The 21,051-nt window shown below is 51.4% G+C and overlaps 1 protein-coding gene across 1 annotated transcript in view; it reads right to left on the bottom strand.

The window, feature by feature from the left end:
- The window catches only part of A4GALT (alpha 1,4-galactosyltransferase (P1PK blood group)), a 261,075-nt gene extending 240,279 nt beyond the window's left edge, over positions 1-20,796 (bottom strand). Inside the window, exon 1 of the mRNA XM_069628228.1 lies at positions 20,600-20,796. The gene's annotated coding sequence lies outside the window, so the exon portion shown is untranslated. The remainder of the gene's footprint in view (positions 1-20,599) is intronic.
- Between the last annotated feature and the right edge of the window lie 255 nt (positions 20,797-21,051).

The following is a 21,051-nucleotide window of genomic DNA, read 5'->3' as shown; positions in this document are numbered from 1 at the left end:
GTTGATCTCTCATTCATTCTGCTGGGTCACACTCAGGCAACCAATCATTCAGAAGGGCATTCAGCAGTCAGCCAGCCAATCAGGCATACAGTGCATTCAGGCCATTCTCCACCCTTTCAGACATTCACAACAAGGAATGTGTATTGGGACAAGTACCCAGCCATTCAGCACTACACGTTGCATTCATACCAGTTTCGGGCAGGGCTGTCTCAGTCATTGTGTCAAACACCAGAAACTAGATATCCACAACAAGAAGTGCATATTGGTCACACACTTCATTCACCCAGGTCCCACCCACAAGGTGTAGCCACAACATACAGTCACTGGGAAGGCTCCAGCCAGTCTGGCCTGGACTTCACAACACCACCATATATGGAACTTCAACCCAACAGCCAGTCAGGGGGAAGGGACAGAGTCAGGGCTTCTCAGGTTTTTGGGAAAACAAGGTAACAGGCAATACAAAGCAAGGGGTCACAGGGGCCATCTTGTTTCCTATCAGGAATCAACTGATTCCAATGGCAGGGCATGGGTATCCCAAAATGGAGGATACTCAGAGCACCTGTCAAATTCAGCATGGAGCTGCCGCCAGCCCATACCCTGCTCTGTGGGCCACACACAGGTGCCCAGAAACATACACTAGCGGCACAGGGTTGTACCCCCACCCATGGGTGCCATAATGGTATCCCATGGGTCTGTACACCAAACCAAAAACAGGAAGAGCTGCACTGCCAGGAGTCCCACATTGACTACTGGGCAGAAAACAATACAGAACACAAATGAAAAAGGATTACAGGACAAGGACAGGGAGGTCCTGTCCCTCCAATGCATTTTCAGCATTACAACAACCAACACGCCTTATGGAATGCCCTGAGTGAGGGTGCATATGTCTAGATTGAGCACATCCTCGCTGCCCCAATGGCAATGACTCCTGAAGCAAATCGTTGTGAGGCCTGCTCCCTGTTACCCTCCCACACTCAGCCCACACTCCTTGGGCCCCTGCCCCTCTCCCTCTTGTGGGTTACTGTACCTTGTTCCTATCTTCAACTCCATTGACTTACTCTCTCCACTTCACAGACCTTGCCTAGGTGGTACTCTTACAGCCATACATCAACTGGGACTGTTTCCTTTTTGCCAGACTTACGGCATTTTGCCATTGTGTACAGTCCCTGTACCAGGACAACACTGGTGTGGCATGTCACAGAGAATGCCTGCGAGAGGGCGCACAGGCCTCCAATGCTGGCAACTGATGTCATCATTGCCCCAAGTGCAGGCGGCCAGGCCACAACCATATCTGGCCCGAACACCACAACGGTTTGGTTCTCCTCCGCCTATGCAAATACTGCCAAAGGTGCCTGCCTCTGCCCGGTAGGTAAACAGCTGGGGCTGTTGGGTATGGCCCCACCTCCTTCGAGCTCCTGCCAGTCTCTGTGTGCAAATACGACTGACCTGCCGTGCCGGGCCCGCTCCCCTTGAGCGGGCCGTTGCGCTTGGCCCTGTCAGTAACTGCCCAGCGCACACGGTACAGGTTCTGTCCCCTAGGTCACCGTGGGCTACTGTGCCTGGCCCGCTCCTCCCGCCATTGTTGCTCGCAGCACCACACACTCCCCCGGCCAGTGAGCTGCCAGAGACACGCTGCTGGCCACTCTCCACTGATTGGAGTGGATGACATTGTCTATATGATTTTAAATTGTTCTGTCTTTAGACAGTATGCATTGAGAATTACTGCAAAATCAGCTCTTACTTTCCAAGTCAGTGCAGATAGGTAAGCAACTTGTACTTGATCTTCAAAATCTTCCTAGTTCATAGCCAGAAATGCTGAAGGAAGCAACATGAATTACAACAAAGTTGACGACCGCAGCATAATTTGCAGCTCTACAGATAAAGAAACAGAAAATGATGTTTGAAGAAACACCAGAAGGGCCGTTACCCCGTGGAGACATCCTTGAAACTCTGGTAGAAGCCCCTTTCCGCACAGATGTGGTTGATTATTTGGTCACAGAAATGCTTAAAGTCAGAAGAACAGATTTGTTACAGATTTCATGCATTATGGAACTCTCACTAAATAAAGGCAGGATATTCACAGCAAAGCCATGACGTTGCTAGAGTTTTACCAGAAGGATTTTTCTGAAAAGCTCATTGATGAACTTAACCATCTGTGTAGTGTGGGGAGAAATGCTTTTTAACCTCAAAGATTGTACAGAACCTCATCCTCAACATTTATTGAACACATTTTACAAGGAAAATTTAGGAAGATGTATTTCCCCAGTGAAGAGAGATATGAATGTGGCCCTCACTGCACCGGTCCCTGCCTCATCGCAACATCACAGAAATGAAAGGTGTACATCGTTCCTGGCCCCTCCTCCCCATCACCACTGTACAGTATATACAATAAATGCTATTCACTCCACAACCATACAGGCCCTACCCTGATGACGTTTTAGAGGAAATAAACTTGCAGACGATGGACCAAGTGGGCTGAATGTGACTGTGCAGGGAGCCAATGACGTCACGACTAAGACCACGACATAGATGCGTTAGGCATGAAGCATATATTCATCCATCACTAAGCTACACAGACGATAGGCCATACTGTATAAAGACACGAAGAACATGCTTTTGACCCACTTAGATAGAGGACATATAAGCTTTTGCTATGCTGAAACGCAAGATGCACGAGAATAAACATGAAGCTTGCTCAATGCAGAACGCAGTTAACATAAGTAGTCATTAAAATCAAGATGGAAGGTGCAGCCACATTGGAGTGAATGGAAAGCACTGAGAAGGCTTGAGAATGCAGGCAGAGGCCTGACTCGCATAATTAGTAGGAAAACACAGACCAGACTGTTCTGTGCAGCAAGTGTACATATTTTTGCCAAGGCCATCAATGGAGGGAGAGTTTTGCATCAGCACCTGGCAGTACAGGCGAGTACAGACATAAGAAACAGTCTTCTTAGATTAGGAGAGAAACAGGTGTTGCTGGAACACCACACCACATCAGACTTAAAGACTGAAGGGCAGCTTGACAAGCCTCTAAAGGACAAGGAAGATATAACACCTGCATCTGACCCTTCCCTCTGTTTCTCCGGTGTGACTTGGCTTTGGGCTGTGCTTCTTTCCTCCCTTACCCTCCCTTCCTGCCTCTTCACACCCTCTATGGTGCTCCCAATCTCTCTCATCTTCTCAAACTGCTTAGCTATCTCCTATTCTATCCCTCTCACTGAGTCTGGTAGGAAAATATTCAAGAGGGATATCCTGGTCTCCAACCCATGCCTCCCTATCGCTGATACCCACATCAGCGCTTCCTTCATAGAGACCCTAACCGACATGCTCTCAGTAGTTTCCTCTCCAGACCTACGGACCTCTCCTATGCTCTTGGCTCTCTCTCCAATCTCTTCCTCCCCCATTAATGGGCAAACTCCTGGAAAAGCTGGCTATCTCCCAACTTACTCAGCTCTCTGTCTCTAGAGCCCTGGTTCTCTCTAGGCTGGACTACTGCAACAGCCTCTTTCTTAATCTGCCTTCCTCTATTCTTTCGCCCTCTGCAACTAATCCAGAACAGGATGGCAAGACTTACCCTTGGCCTCAAGCCCAGGGACCGCATCTCTCCAGCCCTGATATCTCTTCACTGGCTCCCAGTGGCAGCAGGAATCAAGTTCAAGACCCTCTGCATCGCCCACAAGGCTTTCTGGGGCCGGGATCCGCATTGCATCAAACTCCCTCTTCCAAAATACCTTCCTTCTCCAGCCCTTTGCTCAGCTACCTCCAACTTGCTGAGGGTCAGACACTTCTCCAGGCAGAGAGTGGGGGGTACATCTCGCTCTCCTCTTCAGATGCTTCCCTCTGGAATGGCCCGCCTTCCCCTCTCAGATTTGAGCCGGACCACCTGAAGTTCTGGAAGCAGCTCAAGACCTTCCTTTTCTCCTCTGCTTTTTCTCTCTCCCTCCCCTGCTGACCTACATGTCTACTGCACCAACTATTTGCTTGGTACCCTCAGAGTCTCACTGGGTACCAGGCTCCTCCATGATCAGTCCCCCATGCCATTTTTGGGTTGTAACTGTAATATCTACAGTCCCCTACCTCCTGGCACTTACTCAGAGCAACGCTGCCCTGATTGCACTCCCCCTTCCTCTCACTGGCACTTCCACCTCTTTCTTCCCCCTGCACTATGCATTGTCACACTTGCATGATCAGAATGGCACATGGCCTGGTAAGATTGTTTGTCCTGTCTTCCCTCTGTCTTCCCTCCCTTGTCTTGTTGCGCCTAGACACTTGTGGACAGGCATGTTATGAATTACATATGTCATGTGTAAATGCTAAAAATCCTCGTAAATGTCGAGTAGGAAAAGCAAATGTTGTGGTCTCTACACACGTAATCTGAGACTGGAGGACAAAGCCTATTCATTTGAGCCAGACCGAGACCATTGTTCCCAGCCAGCTTAGGACAGACGATACAAAGTAGTACTACGTTGAAAGCTAAATGTCCTGTCTCACGGCTTAGGGGCTCGGAGATGGTAACCTTATTGGTACAGACAGCCCCTTTGAGGCTGTTCTCATCACCTTGAATTGTTGCTCATGGGCTGGTAACCGTCCAAAGTACCAGGGCTGAGAAGACCCTCACTGACCAATCCCTGCTTGCCTTCCGCACCAGTTCACACTTTGTTGCACTGTCCAATTATAATGCACTTACCTGACATTCCTTTATTTGCAACATTTAGGAGGTGGTCGCAGGTGGAGCCATTCAATGTGTAGCCAATGAAAACACTAACCCCATATAGATACTATCTGTAGTTTACTCCACTAATCAACCGCAGACTGTGTTACATTTTGCGAAATTACGTATCACTTCTGATGTCATAACCCAACTGTTGACAAGCCTGTAACCACTGAGAGAGCATTAGAAATCTTGATGTCCAGTATGATCCCTGTTTTGTGGGATGTCTTTAAAAAAAACTGTGATTTTGTCATATTCTTGGAACTTTCTGTTTCTTGGGCTTGGGGATTTCCCCCAAACCAGACCTCTTGCTTACAGAATGATGATGTCGCCACCCCTCCCCCACACCAGGTTTGCATAGGCCTTTGGATTTGTCTCACAATCCCAGTTAGTCAAAACATAGTCCATAGGCGCCCCTCTGTGAGAACGAACACGGCCCATTGGCCTGTTCTGTGGGACCGTACCCACTCTCGAAAGCCCACAGCCACACTTTAGCTCACTACACCCTTCACAAAGGAGAAATACAATTTGCATATCAGTCTTTGTCCCACCTACATGGGCAGTCCAGCACCGAAATGCTATGGCAATTCTCTTCTGAACAAGAGTACCAACAGCAACCCCATACACGTGTTTCAGCCTTGTTGGGCCTCATCAGTGAGGTGAATCTGAGCCTCTCTGAGCACAGTGAGAAAGGGGTTCATGTCTGGATGACCCTAGGAAACCTAGGGTGACTAAACCTAAGTCCTTTAAAAAAAAGAAAATAGTACATAGGTGCACCTCTGCGAGAACGAACACGGCCCATTGACCTGTTCTATGGGATGTACCCACTCGTGAAAGCCCACAGCCACACTTTAGCTTACTGTACCTTTCACAGAGGTCAAATACCATCTGCATATCAGTCTTTGTCCCACCCACATGGGCAGTCCAGCACCGAAATGCTGTGGCAATTCCTCTCTGAACAAGAGTAACAACAGCAACCCCATACACGTGTTTCAGCCTTGCTGAGACACATCAGTGAGGTGAAGCTGTGCCTCTCTGAGCACAGTAAGTAAAGGTTCCACGTCTGGATGACCCTAGGAAACCTAGGGTGACTAAACCTAAGTCCTTTAAAAAAAAAAATAGTACCTAGGTGCACCTCTGCGAGAACGAACACGGCCCATTGACCTGTTCTATGGGAACGTACCCACTCGCGAAAGCCCACAGCCACACTTTAGCTCACTGTACCTTTCACAGAGGTCAAATACCATCTGCATATCAGTCTTTGTCCCACCCACATGGGCAGTCCAGCACCGAAATGCTGTGGCAATTCCTCTCTGAACAAGAGTACCAACAGCAACCCCATACACCTGTTTCAGCCTTGTTGGGCCTCATCAGTGAGGTGAAGCTGTGCCTCTCTGAGCACAGTAAGCAAAGGTTCCACGTCTGGATGACCCTAGTAAACTTAGGGTGACTAAACCTAAGTCCTTTAAAAAAAAATCAAAAAATAGAACATAGGCGCCCCTCTGTGAGAACGAACACGGCCCATTGACCTGTTCTATGGGAACGTACCCACTCGCGAAAGCCCACAGCCACACTTTAGCTCACTGTTCCTTTCACAGAGGAGAAATACCATTTGCATATCAGTCTTTGTCCCGCCCACATGGGCAGTCCAGCACCGAAATGCTATGGCAATTCTCTTCTGAACAAGAGTACCAACAGCAACCCCATAGACCTATTTCAGCCTTGTTGGGCCTCATCAGTGAGGTGAAGCTGTGCCTCTCTGAGCACAGTAAGCAAAGGTTCCACGTCTGGATGACCCTAGGAAACTTAGGGTGACTAAACCTAAGTCCTTTAAAAAAAAAATATATCAAAAAATAGTACATAGGTGCAACTCTGCGAGAACGAACGCGGCCCATTGACCTGTTCTATGGGATGTACCCACTCGAGAGTCCGCAGCCACACTTTAGCTCAGTGTACCTTTCACAGAGGTCAAATACCATCTGGAGAGGGCGCTAGAGAGCCGTCCAAGATGGCGGCCTCCCTGTGAGCTCCGTGGAGCTCCCTAAAAATCCTGATTCATCGCGCGTTCCGAGGCATCCAGACAGCCTAGGATCTCCAGCCACCGACAGCCAGAACGTTTCCCCGCAGGCTCCTGCCGGCATTTCACCTGTCCTTCGTGGTCCCGCCCGTGCACGAGAGGTGGAGAGGCCACCCCCCTCCCTCCATTCAGCTGTACGGAGAACGCGGCCTCGCCGCGGCCACGGGAGAAAGTGACGCGCGAGAAGCGGAACCGGCCACCTCAACACGGGCGAAGCCCGCGCCTTGCCGGCGTTCCTGCGGCGCTGCGTGGTGCGATGGACCACGTCTCCACGACGCCCTTCGGCGCCGGCCCGGACCACCCACCGTGAGCCGCCCGAGCTCCTGGAGGGGCTGCAGAGGCCGACACGCAATCGGAGGGCCGGCGGAGCACGCTGATGCCGTGAGAGTCGGCGCGGGAATCGGAGCGGCAGCCCAGCAGGAAACCAGGTACGCGCGCCCTGCACCCCCGGCCGCAGTCAAAAAATAGTACATAGGCGCCCCTCCGTGAGAATGAACACGGCCCATTGACCTGTTCTATGGGATAAGTTCTTCAAAAACTTCAAAAACCCTGGCTTGGAAGGTTTGGTCTAACAAAACTTTGGAGTCACCTACTATAGGATTCATCACTAAATATGGAAACGATCATAAACATGTGAGAAAGATTTTGGCCAAACACTGGCATCTTTTGAAATTGGATGACCACATTTCTAATTTTATTGACGACAAACCAAGAATCATCTTTAAGAGAGCACAGACACTAAAAAACAAACTAAGTCCTTCAGACTTACCAGACCTAACAGAGGGAACATCCAATTGGTTACAACCCACTAATGGCTTCAGGAAATGTGGACCGTGCACCATTTGCAAACATGCACATGAAAAAACTGATTGTTTCAAGAGCAGCAACAATAAGACTATAAAAATCAAGCAACCCATAAATTGTAGGACTAAATTTGTGGTTTACGCGATTATATATGTATGCAAATTAGTTTACATTGGGAGCACCATCAGGGAACTCAGGACTAGGGTGCGTGAACATCTTGCTAAAATTGGAAGCCAGGACCCTAGACTTCCTCTTGCTTGTCATTGGCAAGAGAAACATCAATTGGATAATAAAGCTGATATTAAGTTCATTGGCCTTCAAAAAGTAACCCTCGGAAGACGTGGAGGTGACAGAGAAAAGAGACTCAGACAAACTGAGGCGAAAATAATTTGCAAACTCAATGCCACAGTACTTGGACTTAACACTGATAATGAAATGGTGTCCTTTTTATAACAATAATGAAGTTGTAACTATAGTGTTTAGAAACATGTTTACCATCTCATTCACACTATCATATACTAAGGCCTTTCCGACTATGACATTATTCGATATATTAACACAGAAGCATTTCTCTTCAATTCTGCTTTGCTGACATTTCTAATACATTAACATTAAAAGTCCTTGATGTGCAGACTTTTTTCAAACTTACTACTTCACTTTATGTGACTCAACATATATCTTTATGATATGTTCACTCCATTACAATATGGCCGCCAGTGAACACGCGACTAAACATGGAGAAAGGACAGACTGTGGTATCTGCTACCTTAGCAACAGATATAATGACAGAGAGGACGCATAATGGCGCCCCCTCGAGACTTGTAGCAACTTTGCGATCGTACACGCTTATTCTAAACAGCAGGTAAGAGAGCGTCTGACTTTTCACGTATCCAAAGATATATGCGATTTTCGCGCACGCGAATGTGCGTTTGTTACTTTCATAAACTTACTTTAACGCCTCAACGTGTAATATCGCGCACGCGATTGTGCGCCTCTAGTATAGAATACGTGTTAATCCACCACTACGTTTTCACGCGTTTAAGCATTCACGCGTTTAGCCAAGATGCGAACATTTATTGTCACCCACTAGTTTGTACACGCGTACGTGTGCTTATTACTTACCGGTTGCTTTAACGTATCAGGATCCCGTTATTGTAATGATTACATATTTTTCGCACGCGTATGTGCGTGTCTTTCACGGATCGGACCATCAACTCCATTTCTGCGTGTATTTTTTCACGCAAAAGTACATTGCGAGTCTTCATACGTGTAAACGCTTTTCCACGTGTAATTTCATACGCGAAAGTGCACCTTGCGTTATTAGGAGTGCGTACACTTTTTTACGTGTAGTTTTCATTTAACAAACTTTGATATTTAAGAATCCGTGCTATTTTGGCACACTTTATATGCAGGTTACATTTATTTTGCAGTTGGAAACCGAATATTAAGTGCATTTTTCACTATTTAGTTTTCATATTAGGGTAAAATAAGAGTTTGTTCATGATATGATTTTTTACTTACAGGGATTTACCCCTTTGACATATGGAAGCTCATTTTTCACATTATGTGACAGGGGCATCTTACATAACTACAAGGTAACACGCTTCTACATATATTCTGTGACATGAAAGAATATGAATGACCGTAACAATGTTTTTATTGTAAATGCATCATGTATCATAACTAACAAAGACTTTGCATCTATTTTTCTCCGAATCTCACCCCTGCTTTCTCCAACTCCTATTCCCCATCCAATTATTGTCTGGCTTTTTATTTCTAACATCCATGCACTTTTTGTGTTTATGTATTATATTTAACTTTTTTCTTTCAATGCATACTTAATTTTATTATCTATATCGTAACTTTATTTTTGGATATATTCACATGTCTACCAATGTGATTATTTGCTTATGTTTTCATTTTTTGTCTCTTTTACGACTATATGATGTTAAGACTAATCAATAGCCCTGATTTGAAAAAGGTCCTTGGAGGACCGAAACACGAGTCATCAACTATAAGGGCAATTTTCTGAGAAATAAAAATAATTTGCTAAAATTAGGCGCAGTCTCTTTCCAGGTTACTTATACCTTAGACTGTTCTATGGGATGTACCCACTCGCGAAAGCCCACAGCCACACTTTAGCTCACCGTACCTTTCACAGATGGGAAATCTCCATTTGCATATTAGTCTTTGTCCCACACACATGGGCAGTCCAGCACTGACATGCTATGGCAATTCCCTTCCCCACTTAAAAAAAAATAAAAAATTCTTAATTTGCAAAAAAAGAAAGTTCGAAAGTGGAAGTTTGGGGTGAAAGCTGGGATGTAAACTAATATCACATTTTTGCCATGTACATGGAGTTGTAATCTGCGTTACTTTGGTAAATCCCTTTTCAAAATAAAATGCATGCATATATATATATTATATATATATATATATATATATATATATATATATATATATATATATATGCTACAAAATGTAACACTAATGATAGGGTGACCAGACGTCCGGGTTTTCCCGGGACAGTCCGGGGAAATCACCCTCCGTCCCGGGGTCCCGAAAGTTTTTTCATTTTTGAAACCGCGTCCGGGGTTTGCATGTTTGGAGGGCTACGGTAATTAAAACCGTAATTATTTTTCACAAAAATAACTGAATGTTTTACTTGGAGGTTTGGCTCGAACCCCCAACCTCTCAGGTACCAGTCAGAACACTTACTAACTGTGCCACAGAGACTGGCTTGGAAATAATTGTACAGCAAGCCATGTGATATCAATTAGAGCTAACGCTCGTTTTCAATTAACATGCTACGATTCACAGACAAAACTGCACAAATGAGATTATATACAGTTTATAGAAAGGAGAAGTGCTGGAAATATGGTTGGGGGGTCGTCGTGGGGGCGTGTTGGGAGAGGGGCGGTAATTGGTGGGCTGCGATGGGGTAGTCCCTCTTTTATGTTGTTGGCCGTCCCGGTTTTTTGTTTTGAAAATCTGGTCACCCTAACTAATGACGAGTCCGTGCCTTGCCAGTGCTCCCCCGGCTCGATCTGTTAGCCTTCCTCCTCCCGGCCTGCCCACGGAGGCCTCAGGGCGTCTGGCGCACATTGTACACATTGTTAATAATAATAAAACTCAGCCTGGACTGGAACATTCTCCAGCAGAGAATCGTGGCTTTGGTTTTAGTCGACTGGTAAACCATATTCGGGTTCCGCCATACATAGACTTAAAGGGAGATTTCTCGCATCTCCTGTTTAGTAAGGGACATCCCTGTGGTGTGTGGCCCATTTAAATGTGGGCCTGTTGCTCCTTTAAGATACAGCGTCATGACTGTGTTTTGATGCTCCCTAATAAAAGGGGTTCTGCTGGCACGTGAGAGGCAGTGCAGCAGAACCCCAGGAAGTGGCAACTTGTGTCTGTGTCGTGATTTCTGTACTGTCTGCGTGTGACCACGGCCTGGGTGTCCCCAGGGCCGAGGCTGCCATTGGCTGGGTACCCCTAGCCCAGGGGTCCGGTCCGGAGCAAGCAGGGTGCACGTTGCCCATTATCAGCTGCGTGCCCGCAGCGTCCGTGTGTGGCCCGCCCGGGTGACCCGTGGTGCGCCACCACACCCTGCGACAGCCCTGCCCATAGGAGCCGAATTACACAAGCGAGGCTTGACGCGACAGCCTGAAGAGAGCGTGCAGAGTCGGGCCGTGTATGCGACATGGTCCAAACGAGCCACACACAGCTCGCTACATATTCAAGACCCACCCCAGTGGTGCCAGTGTACGAGAGGAGGCAGTGGAACTCTGTCCCCTGCTGGTCTGTCCCCGCTCACCACAAACCCGACTGCCACGCCCCCTCCCACGCACAAACCATCAAACAAACACACCTGCTGTCTAAGGGAATGTGCAGCGCACTAAAGTGCACGTTTCAACTTCTTCTAAAAATAAAACGATAGCAACTCTAAAACCTGTAGAGGTACACCGCTCCCACTTCCACCGCTGGCAAGACGACTTTGTGGATGTACAAAAAGGCCGGTTTAGAAAACAAGCCTGGGCATGACAAAACTTTGCTACATAATGGTTTCCATGGAGCACTCTTGTGACATACATGAGCAGGTGTGTTGTCTCCAGTACGTCAATACTGCATGTAGCATGTGGACACAGATGCCACGGCCCTCCCAAGCCTGTGTAAGGTGTACGCATATCTCCACAAGCATCACTCTACTCGTTGAGTTACCCAGGTTCCGGACAGGGATGCCATCAGCTGCCTGTGCAGCAGAAGGCTGCAGCGTAGATGGACAACTCGTGCAATTCCGAGCACATATGTGCCTGTTGCCAAATAGTCGGTGTCAGCATGGAAATAATGACTCAATTAGTGGCAGCTCTAAGCCAGATGAACTCCTGGTGTAATAAAACTGTTTTAACCAAGTGCGTCTTCAGCCGCTTGACTCATAAAGCAGTGTGTGTACCTGTCCTTGCATCTCGGCCTTGCACTGAATTCCTGTTAAAAGCAAGCATTTGCAAAGTCAAGGTTGTTGGTTCTTGTGTAGGCATTAGGTACACATTGTGATCAAATGGCCATGTACTAGCATACTTTGCCCACTGTTGCCATGTAATGGCCAAGAATGAGCATTATGGAAGTGTTTGGAAAATGCGGATACCATGTCTAAACAAAACCCAAAACGGTTGGCGTTGCCAATGCTGTTCTCATTATGTAAATATGTATTGCCCCTGCACCTTTCACTGGTGCCCCATCCCCACAGCTCAGAAGCATGAAACATTGAGCCAGCCTCGCTGGAACTAGGAAGTTTGGCCTGCAGCATGTGATGATGTTCAACTAATTGGGGTGCCTAAGGTCACACAGGTAGTCAGCCAAAGGTCGCCATTTAGACCCCGAGCCAAGGGCGCGTGGACAGGTGCCCCAGCGCACCCTGTTGGAGGCACACAAGGGCCTATACGGGCAATATGAACCATGGAAGAAACAATACACTCCATTGCAGTAAAATAACGGGCCATTGTGACTCGGCAGAGAGGGCATTTCTGAAGTAATGAAGAGTGGTCCATCCAAAATCCAGTCCATCTCCTCGGTGGGTAGGGCTGGGGGTGCGCATGGTCTCTTGCAGTCCAAAAGGTCCCACTGAACTGGGCACTTGTCATGATAACAGAATGTCTAACCCATTCTCTTGCCACCCCACTAATGACCTGCGGCTTGCTGCTCCTAATTCCAGCAGAGAGAGAGCCTTGCTCCGTTTTATATTCGCCAGTTTCTGCCCTGAATTTTCAGCCACTTTGCCAGTTATTCGTCTTTTGTGTGCCTATGGCTGTGTGCCGGCGATCAACCCGTTTGTCTTCTGCTTGCCTCTGCTCTTACCCTGAAAGCGTGGAGTCGTAATGTACAGGCCGTGCTGAAGATGTGTGGGCGGCCATTTCAACATGAGGGTTGCCCCCCCCCCCCTGCTTAGAGCAGAAAACAGTGCGAGGCACTCGTGGAGTGCATACATTACAATGGAGACAAAAAAAATACAGCCAAGGGTTAATAGCCGCGGATTATCACGGGACGGACAGCCAGACGGGAGCCGGAACACTAAATGCTCACTGACAAGCTGTACATCCTTCTTTATTAGCAAGTGGCTGATGGGGAAGAAGAACCGGTGTTGAGGAGGTGATAACACTTCTGTACGCCCCAAGGGTAGTGGCGATGGAAGGACTCCAGCAACCACAGCTTGTAAGTCGAGCGCTGCAAAGCACACATTTTAAGTCCATGAACAAAAGGAATATTGTTCTGTGTTATAAGACTGGTGACATGGGGGCAGCTGCTGGGGGCACAGGGAGACTCGAGGTCCCTTTCAACTGAAAGAAGTGAAAGGCCCTGGGAACCTCTTTGCGAACCCTTGGTCTGCCCCATTTCAGCTCACCTTCTCTGCCAGCCCTCAGAGCAAGTGGTGGGAACCCTCTCCGTCAGGCCTTTGTCTGTGCCAGTGCTGGTCAGTATCTCTGGCAATCATGTGTGTCAGTGCTAGTCACCCACTCTTCAAACCCTCTACCAGAGTCTATGCTGGTTACCCTCTCTGCGAACCCTCTACCAGAGTCTATGCTGGTTACCCTCTCTGCGAACCCTCTACCAGAGCCTGTGCTGAGTAACCTCTCTGGGAACCCTTTACATGAGCCTGTGGTGGTTACCCTCTCTGGGAACCCTTTACATGAGCCTGCGCTGGTTACCCTCTACCTGAGCCTGTGCTGGGTACCCTCTCTGGGAACCCTCTACCTGAGCCAGTGCAGGTTACCCTCTCTGTCAACCCTCTACCTGGGCTTGTGCTGGGTACCCTCTACCTGAGCCTGTGCTGGTTACCCTCTCTGGGAACCCTCTACCAGAGCCTGTGCAGGGTACCCTCTCTGTGAACCCTCTACCAGATCCTGTGCTGGATACCTTCTCTGGGAACCCTTTACATGAACCTGTGCTGGTTACCCTCTACCTGAGCCTGTGCTGGGTACCCTCTCTGGGAACCCTCTACCTGAGCCAGTGCAGTTTACCCTCTCTGCAAACCCTCTACCTGAGCCTGTGCTGGGTACCCTCTCTGCGAACCCTCTACCAGAGCCTGTGCTGGGTACCCTCTCTGCGAACCCTCTACCAGAGCCTGTGCTGGGTTCCCTCTCTGGGAACCCTCTACCTGGGCTTGTGCTGGGTACCCTCTACCTGAGCCTGTGCTGGTTACCCTCTCTGGGAACCCTCTACCAGAGCCTGTGCTGGGTACCCTCTCTGCGAACCCTCTACCAGATCCTGTGCTGGGTACCTTCTCTGGGAACCTTTTACATGAGCCTGTGCTGGTTACCCTCTACCTGAGCCTGTGCTGGGTACCCTCTGGGAACCCTCTATCTGAGCCATTGCAGGTTACCCTATCTGTGAACCCTCCACCTGAGTCAGTGCTGGTTACCCGGTCTGGGAACCCTCTACCTGAGCCTGTGCTGGGTACCCTTTCTGCGAACCCTCTACCAGAGCCTGTGCTGGGTACCCTCTCTGGGAACCCTTTACATGAGCCTGTGCTGGTTACCCTCTCTGGGAACCCTTTACATGAGCCTGTGCTGTTTACCCTCTCTGGGAACCCTCTACATGAGCCTGTGCTGGTTACCCTCCACCTGAGCCTGTGCTGGGTACCCTCTCTGGGAACCCTCTACCTGAGCGAGTGCAGGTTACCCTCAGTGTGAACCCTCTACCTGAGCCAGTGCTGATTATCCTCTCTGGGAACCCTCCTCCTGGGCTTGTGCTGGGTACCCTCTCAGTGAACCCTCTACCCGAGCCAGTGCAGGTTACCCTCTCTGTGAACCCTCTACCTGAGACAGTGCTGGTTATCCTCCCTGGGAACCCTCTACCTGGCCTTGTGCTGCATACGCCCTCTGCGAACCCTTTACCTGAGCCTGTGCGAGGTACCCTCACTGGGAACTCTCTACCTGAGCAAGTGCAGGTTACCCTCTCTGCGAACCCTCTACCAGAGCCTGTGCTGGGTACCCTCTCTGCGAACCCTCTACCAGAGCCTGTGCTGGGTACCCTCTCTGGGAACCCTCTACCTGGGCTTGTGCTGGGTACCCTCTACCTGAGCCTGTGCTGGTTACCCTCTCTGGGAACCCTCTACCAGAGCCTGTGCTGGGTACCCTCTCTGCGAACCCTCTACCAGATCCTGTGCTGGGTACCTTTTCTGGGAACCCTTTACATGAGTCTGTGCTGGTTACCCTCTACCTGAGCCTGTGCTGGGTACCCTCTCTGGGAACCGTCTATCTTAGCCATTGCAGGGTACCCTCTCTGTGAACCCTCCATCTGAGCCAGTGCTGGTTACCCGGTCTGGGAACCCTCTACCTGAGCCTGGGCTGGGTACCCTTTCTGCGAACCCTCTACCAGAGCCTGTGCTGGGTACCCTCTCTGGGAACCCTTTACATGAGCCTGTGCTGGTTACCCTCTCTGGGAACCCTTTACATGAGCCTGTGCTGGTTACCCTGCACCTGAGCCTGTGCTGGATACCCTCTCTGGGAACCCTCTACCTGAGCCAGTGCAGGTTACCCTCAGTGTGAACCCTCTACCTGAGCCAGTGCTGGTTATCCTCTCTGGGAACCCTCCTCCTGTGCTTGTGCTGGGTACCCTCTCAGTGAACCCTCTACCCGAGCCAGTGCAGGTTACCCTCTCTGTGAACCCTCTACCTGAGCCAGTGCTAGTTATCCTCCCTGGGAACCCTCTACCTGGCCTTGTGCTGCATACCCCCTCTGCGAACCCTCTACCTGAGCCTGTGCTGGGTACCCTCACTGGGAACTCTCTACCTGGGCCAGTGCTTGTTACCCTCTCTGGGAACCCTATACCTGAGCCAGTGCTGGGTGCCCTCTCTGCGAACCCTCTACCTGATCCAGTGCTGGCTACCCTCTCGGTCAACCCTCTACCTGGGCTTGTGCTGGGTACCCTCTACCTGAGCCTGTGCTGGTTACCCTCTCTGGGAACCCTCTACCAGAGCCTGTGCTAGGTACCCTCTCTGTGAACCCTCTACCAGATCCTGTGCTGGGTACCTTCTCTGGGAACCCTTTACATGAACCTGTGCTGGTTACCCTCTACCTGAGCATGTGCTGGGTACCCTCTCTGGGAACCCTCTACCTGAGCCAGTGCAGGTTACCCTCTCTGCAAACCCTCCACCTGAGCCAGTGCTGGTTACCCGGTCTGGGAACCCTCTACCTGAGCCTGTGCTGGGTACCCTCTCTGCAAACCCTCTACCAGAACCTGTGCTGGGTACCCTCTCTGCGAACCCTCTACCAGAGCCTGTGCTGGGTACCCTCTCTGGAAACCCTCTACCTGGGCTTGTGCTGGGTACCCTCTACCTGAGCCTGTGCTGGTTACCCTCTCTGGGAACCCTCTACCAGAGCCTGTGCTGGGTACCCTCTCTGCGAACCCTCTACCAGATCCTGTGCTGGGTACCTTCTCTGGGAACCTTTTACATGAGCCTGTGCTGGTTACCCTCTACCTGAGCCTGTGCTGGGTACCCTCTGGGAACCCTCTATCTGAGCCATTGCAGGTTACCCTCTCTGTGAACCCTCCACCTGAGTCAGTGCTGTTTACCCGGTCTGGGAACCCTCTACCTGAGCCTGTGCTGGGTACCCTTTCTGCGAACCCTCTACCAGAGCCTGTGCTGGGTACCCTCTCTGGGAACCCTTTACATGAGCCTGTGCTGGTTACCCTCTCTGGGAACCCTTTACACGAGCCTGTGCTGTTTACCCTCTCTGGAAGCCCTCTACATGAGCCTGTGCTGGTTACCCTCCACCTGAGCCTGTGCTGGGTACCCTCTCTGGGAACCATCTACCTGAGCCAGTGCAGGTTACCCTCAGTGTGAACCCTCTACCTGAGCCAGTGCTGGTTATCCTCTCTGGGAACCCTCCTCCTGGGCTTGTGCTGGGTACCCTCTCAGTGAACCCTCTACCCGAGCCAGTGCAGGTTACCCTCTCTGTGAACCCTCTACCTGAGACAGTGCTGGTTATCCTCCCTGGGAACCCTCTACCTGGCCTTGTGCTGCATACCCCCTCTGCAAACCCTCTACCTGAGCCTGTGCTGGGTACCCTCACTGGGAACTCTCTACCTGAGCCAGTGCAGGTTACCCTCTCTGCGAACCCTCCACCTGAGCCAGTGCTGGTTACCCGGTCTGGGAACCCTCTACCTGAGCCTGTGCTGGGTACCCTCTCTGTGAACCCTCTACCAGAGCCTGTGCTGGGTACCCTCTCTGCGAACCCTCTACTAGAGCCTGTGCTGGGTACCCTCTCTGGGAACCCTCTACCTGGGCTTGTGCTGGGTACCCTCTACCTGAACCTGTGCTGGTTACCCTCTCTGGGAACCCTCTACCAGAGCCTGTGCTGGGTACCCTCTCTGCGAACCCTCTACCAGATCCTGTGCTGGGTACCTTCTCTGGGAACCCTTTACATGAGCCTGTGCTGGTTACCCTCTACCTGAGCCTGTGCTGGGTACCCTCTCTGGGAACCCTCTATCTTAGCCATTGCAGGTTACCCTCTCTGTGAACCCTCCACCTGAGCCAGTGCTGGTTACCCGGTCTGGGAACCCTCTACCTGAGCCTGTGCTGGGTACCCTTTCTGCGAACCCTCTACCAGAGCCTGTGCTGGGTACCCTCTCTGGGAACCCTTTACATGAGCATGTGCTGGTTACCCTCTCTGGGAACCCTTTACATGAGCCTGTGCTGGTTACCCTGCACCTGAGCCTGTGCTGGGTACCCTCTCTGGGAACCCTCTACCTGAGCCAGTGCAGGTTACCCTCAGTGTGAACCCTCTACCTGAGCCAGTGCTGGTTATCCTCTCTGGGAACCCTCCTCCTGTGCTTGTGCTGGGTACCCTCTCAGTGAACCCTCTACCCGTGCCAGTGCAGGTTACCCTCTCTTTGAACCCTCTACCTGAGCCAGTGCTAGTTATCCTCCCTGGGAACCCTCTACCTGGCCTTGTGCTGCATACCCCCTCTGCGAACCCTCTACCTGAGCCTGTGCTGGGTACCCTCACTGGGAACTCTCTACCTGGGCCAGTGATTGTTACCCTCTCTGGGAACCCTATACCTGAGCCAGTGCTGGGTGCCCTCTCTGCGAACCCTCTACCTGATCCAGTGCTGGTTACCCTCTCTGTCAACCCTCTACCTGGGCTTGTGCTGGGTACCCTCTCTGGGAACCCCTCTACCAGAGCCTGTGCTGGGTACCCTCTCTGTGAACCCTCTACCAGATCCTGTGCTGGGTACCTTCTCTGGGAACCCTTTACATGAACCTGTGCTGGTTACCCTCTACCTGAGCCTGTGCTGGGTACCCTCCCTGCAAACCCTCCACCTGAGCCAGTGCTGGTTACCCGGTCTGGGAACCCTCTACCTGAGCCTGTGCTGGGTACCCTCTCTGCGAACCCTCTACCAAAGCCTGTGCTGGGTACCCTCTCTGCGAACCCTCTACCAGAGCCTGTGCTGGGTACCCTCTCTGGGAACCCTCTACCTGGGCTTGTGCTGGGTACCCTCTACCTGAGCCTGTGCTGGTTACCCTCTCTGGGAACCCTCTACCAGAGCCTATGCTGGGTACCCTCTCTGCGAACCCTCTACCAGATCCTGTGCTGGGTACCTTCTCTAGGAACCCTTTACATGAGCCTGTGCTGGTTACCCTCTACCTGAGCCTGTGCTGGTTATCCTCTCTGGGAACCCTCTACCTGAGCCTGTGCTGGGTACCCTCCCTGCGAACCCTCCACCTGAGCCAGTGCTGGGTACCCTCAGTGTGAACCCTCTACCTGAGCCAGTGCTGGTTATCCTCTCTGGGAACCCTCTACCTGAGCCTGTGGTGGGTACCCTTTCTGCGAACCCTCTACCAGAGCCTGTGCTGGGTACCCTCTCTGGGAACCCTCTACCTGAGCCAGTGCAGGTTACCCTCAGTGTGAACCCTCTACCTGAGCCAGTGCTGGTTATCCTCTCTGGGAACCCTCCTCCTGGGCTTGTGCTGGGTACCCTCTCAGTAAACCCTCTACCCGAGCCAGTGCAGGTTACCCTCTCTGCGAACCCTCTACCTGAGCCTGTGCTGGGTACCCTCACTGGGAACTCTCTACCTGGACCAGTGCTTGTTACCCTCTCTGGGAACCCTATACCTGAGCCAGTGCTGGGTGCCCTCTCTGCGAACCCTCTACCTGATCCAGTGTTGGTTATCCTCTCTGGGAACCCTCTACCTGAGCCAGTGCTGGTTACCCTCTCTGAGAACCCTCTACCTGAGCCTGTGCAGGGTAACGTCTCTGGGAACTCTCTACCTGAGCCTGTGCTGGGTACCCTCTCTGGGAACCCTCTGCCTGAGCCTGTGCTGGGTACCCTCTCTGCCAACGCTCTGTCTGAGCCTGTGCTTGGTACCCTCTCTTGGAGAGCCCTCTCTCTCTGCCAGTGTTAGTCCCCCTCTCAGGGAACCCTCTGTCTGTGCCAGTCCCCCTCTCTGGGGCCCCTCTCTTTACCAGTGCTGGTACCACTCTCAGGGGCCCCTTTGCCTGTGCCAGTTTTGCCCCCGCCCCCCTCTTGGGGAACCCTCCGTCTGTGCCAGTGTTGGTCCCCTTCTCGGGAATCCGGTGTCTGGGGCACTGCTGCTCACCCTGCCTGTGAACACTCTGTATCTGTGCCAGTGCGGGCCCCCCTCCGTGTCTGTGCCAGTGAGCTGGTACACGCCCCCCTCTGCTCGGGCCCGGTGTCAGTAACCTTCCCCAATCTGAGTGCCCACCTTTTGTGGCAGAAAACTCCAGTCCTCTGGTGCCGTCTGCTAGTCAGTGCCCGCTGCCTGTGGCAGTAATCTCCCCCGTGTGCTGCTCTCCCCATGCCCCCTGGTGTCTGCCCCCCCCCGCCTTCCCCCGCACTGCGGCTCTGGGTGTGCAGTGCACGGGCAGGGGAGCTCTGATAGTCGCAGGATGTGCCCGGTGCCCGCCTCCAGCACAGGACCACACCTGGCACCCCGTCCCAGGCTATCACCACGGGAGCACTCTAACGGATTCGTGCACTTAGACCGGAGCCACCGATACTCACTGAAAAAGGCCCTCCACTCCCCTCAGTCTGTGCCCTCAAATTGCCTCCCCAGGTGATAATCCTGTGCTGTATCTGCTCGCGCCCGCGTTTCCCCAACCCTGAACGAACATTAATTTCACCCTCTCACGTGAGGTCATTTGCCAGAGGCTCAGACCCACCCCCACCCCAAAAGGTGTTCTTTGTGTGGTGTTGACCGTGTTCTCAATAAAGCCCACGCGCCTTCCAAACCTTCACCCCTCCCCTCACAGAAGGGGACGACCCTCGTGTCTCTAAAGAGAACTTATTCTACCAACTGTACTGAACGCAGGCAACATTTAAATATGAGGTGTTAAAAAATAAAAAATGTGGCTAGAGAATCTAGTCTCCCTCTTAAATAAGGCGTACGTGTTCCGCCCTGCACCTGCCAGCGCAGACAGCCCCGAACCCCTCTCCCCCTTGAACTCTCCCATCCCTTTTGGGGTGAGTGGGTTCTCCGCTCCTACCTGTGGTTCCGTCTTCGTGAGCAGCTTCCTGGACGCGCCTGCCCCCCCCTGGCACCAGTCTCTCGCACTATGGCCAGGTAAAGGCAGGGGCTATCTCCAGGGCGGGGGCTGTCGGGGCGCCTGCCTCACACAGGCACTGGCGGGCAGCTCTCCTGACCAGGCAGCGCAGCAGCAGTGTGTGCGGAGCAGAGTGCGCACCTGAGGGGAAGCAGGCGGAGGGGGAGCGAGAGGATACCTCGGGAGGGGGCAGTAGAGGGGATGGGTAAGAAGAGCAATGAGGGAGGGTGGATGGGTGTGGCCAGCTGAGAGGTAGATGGCCAGAACATTTCTCTGCTATATTAACACAATAAGGGAGTACACACACTGGGGAAGTTAAGGGTCATGTGCACAGGTGCCAGCTCAGCTAGGAGTGAGGGTCTGGTGGGGGTGAGGAATGGGTGTAAAACATCGCA

This window comes from Ambystoma mexicanum, chromosome 12, assembly GCF_040938575.1.
Source record: "Ambystoma mexicanum isolate Mex_15411 chromosome 12, UKY_AmexF1_1, whole genome shotgun sequence".
Lineage (NCBI taxonomy): Eukaryota > Metazoa > Chordata > Amphibia > Caudata > Ambystomatidae > Ambystoma > Ambystoma mexicanum.
The sequence above is the reverse complement of the archived record's forward strand: the minus strand, read 5'-3'. Positions and strand labels throughout refer to the sequence as shown.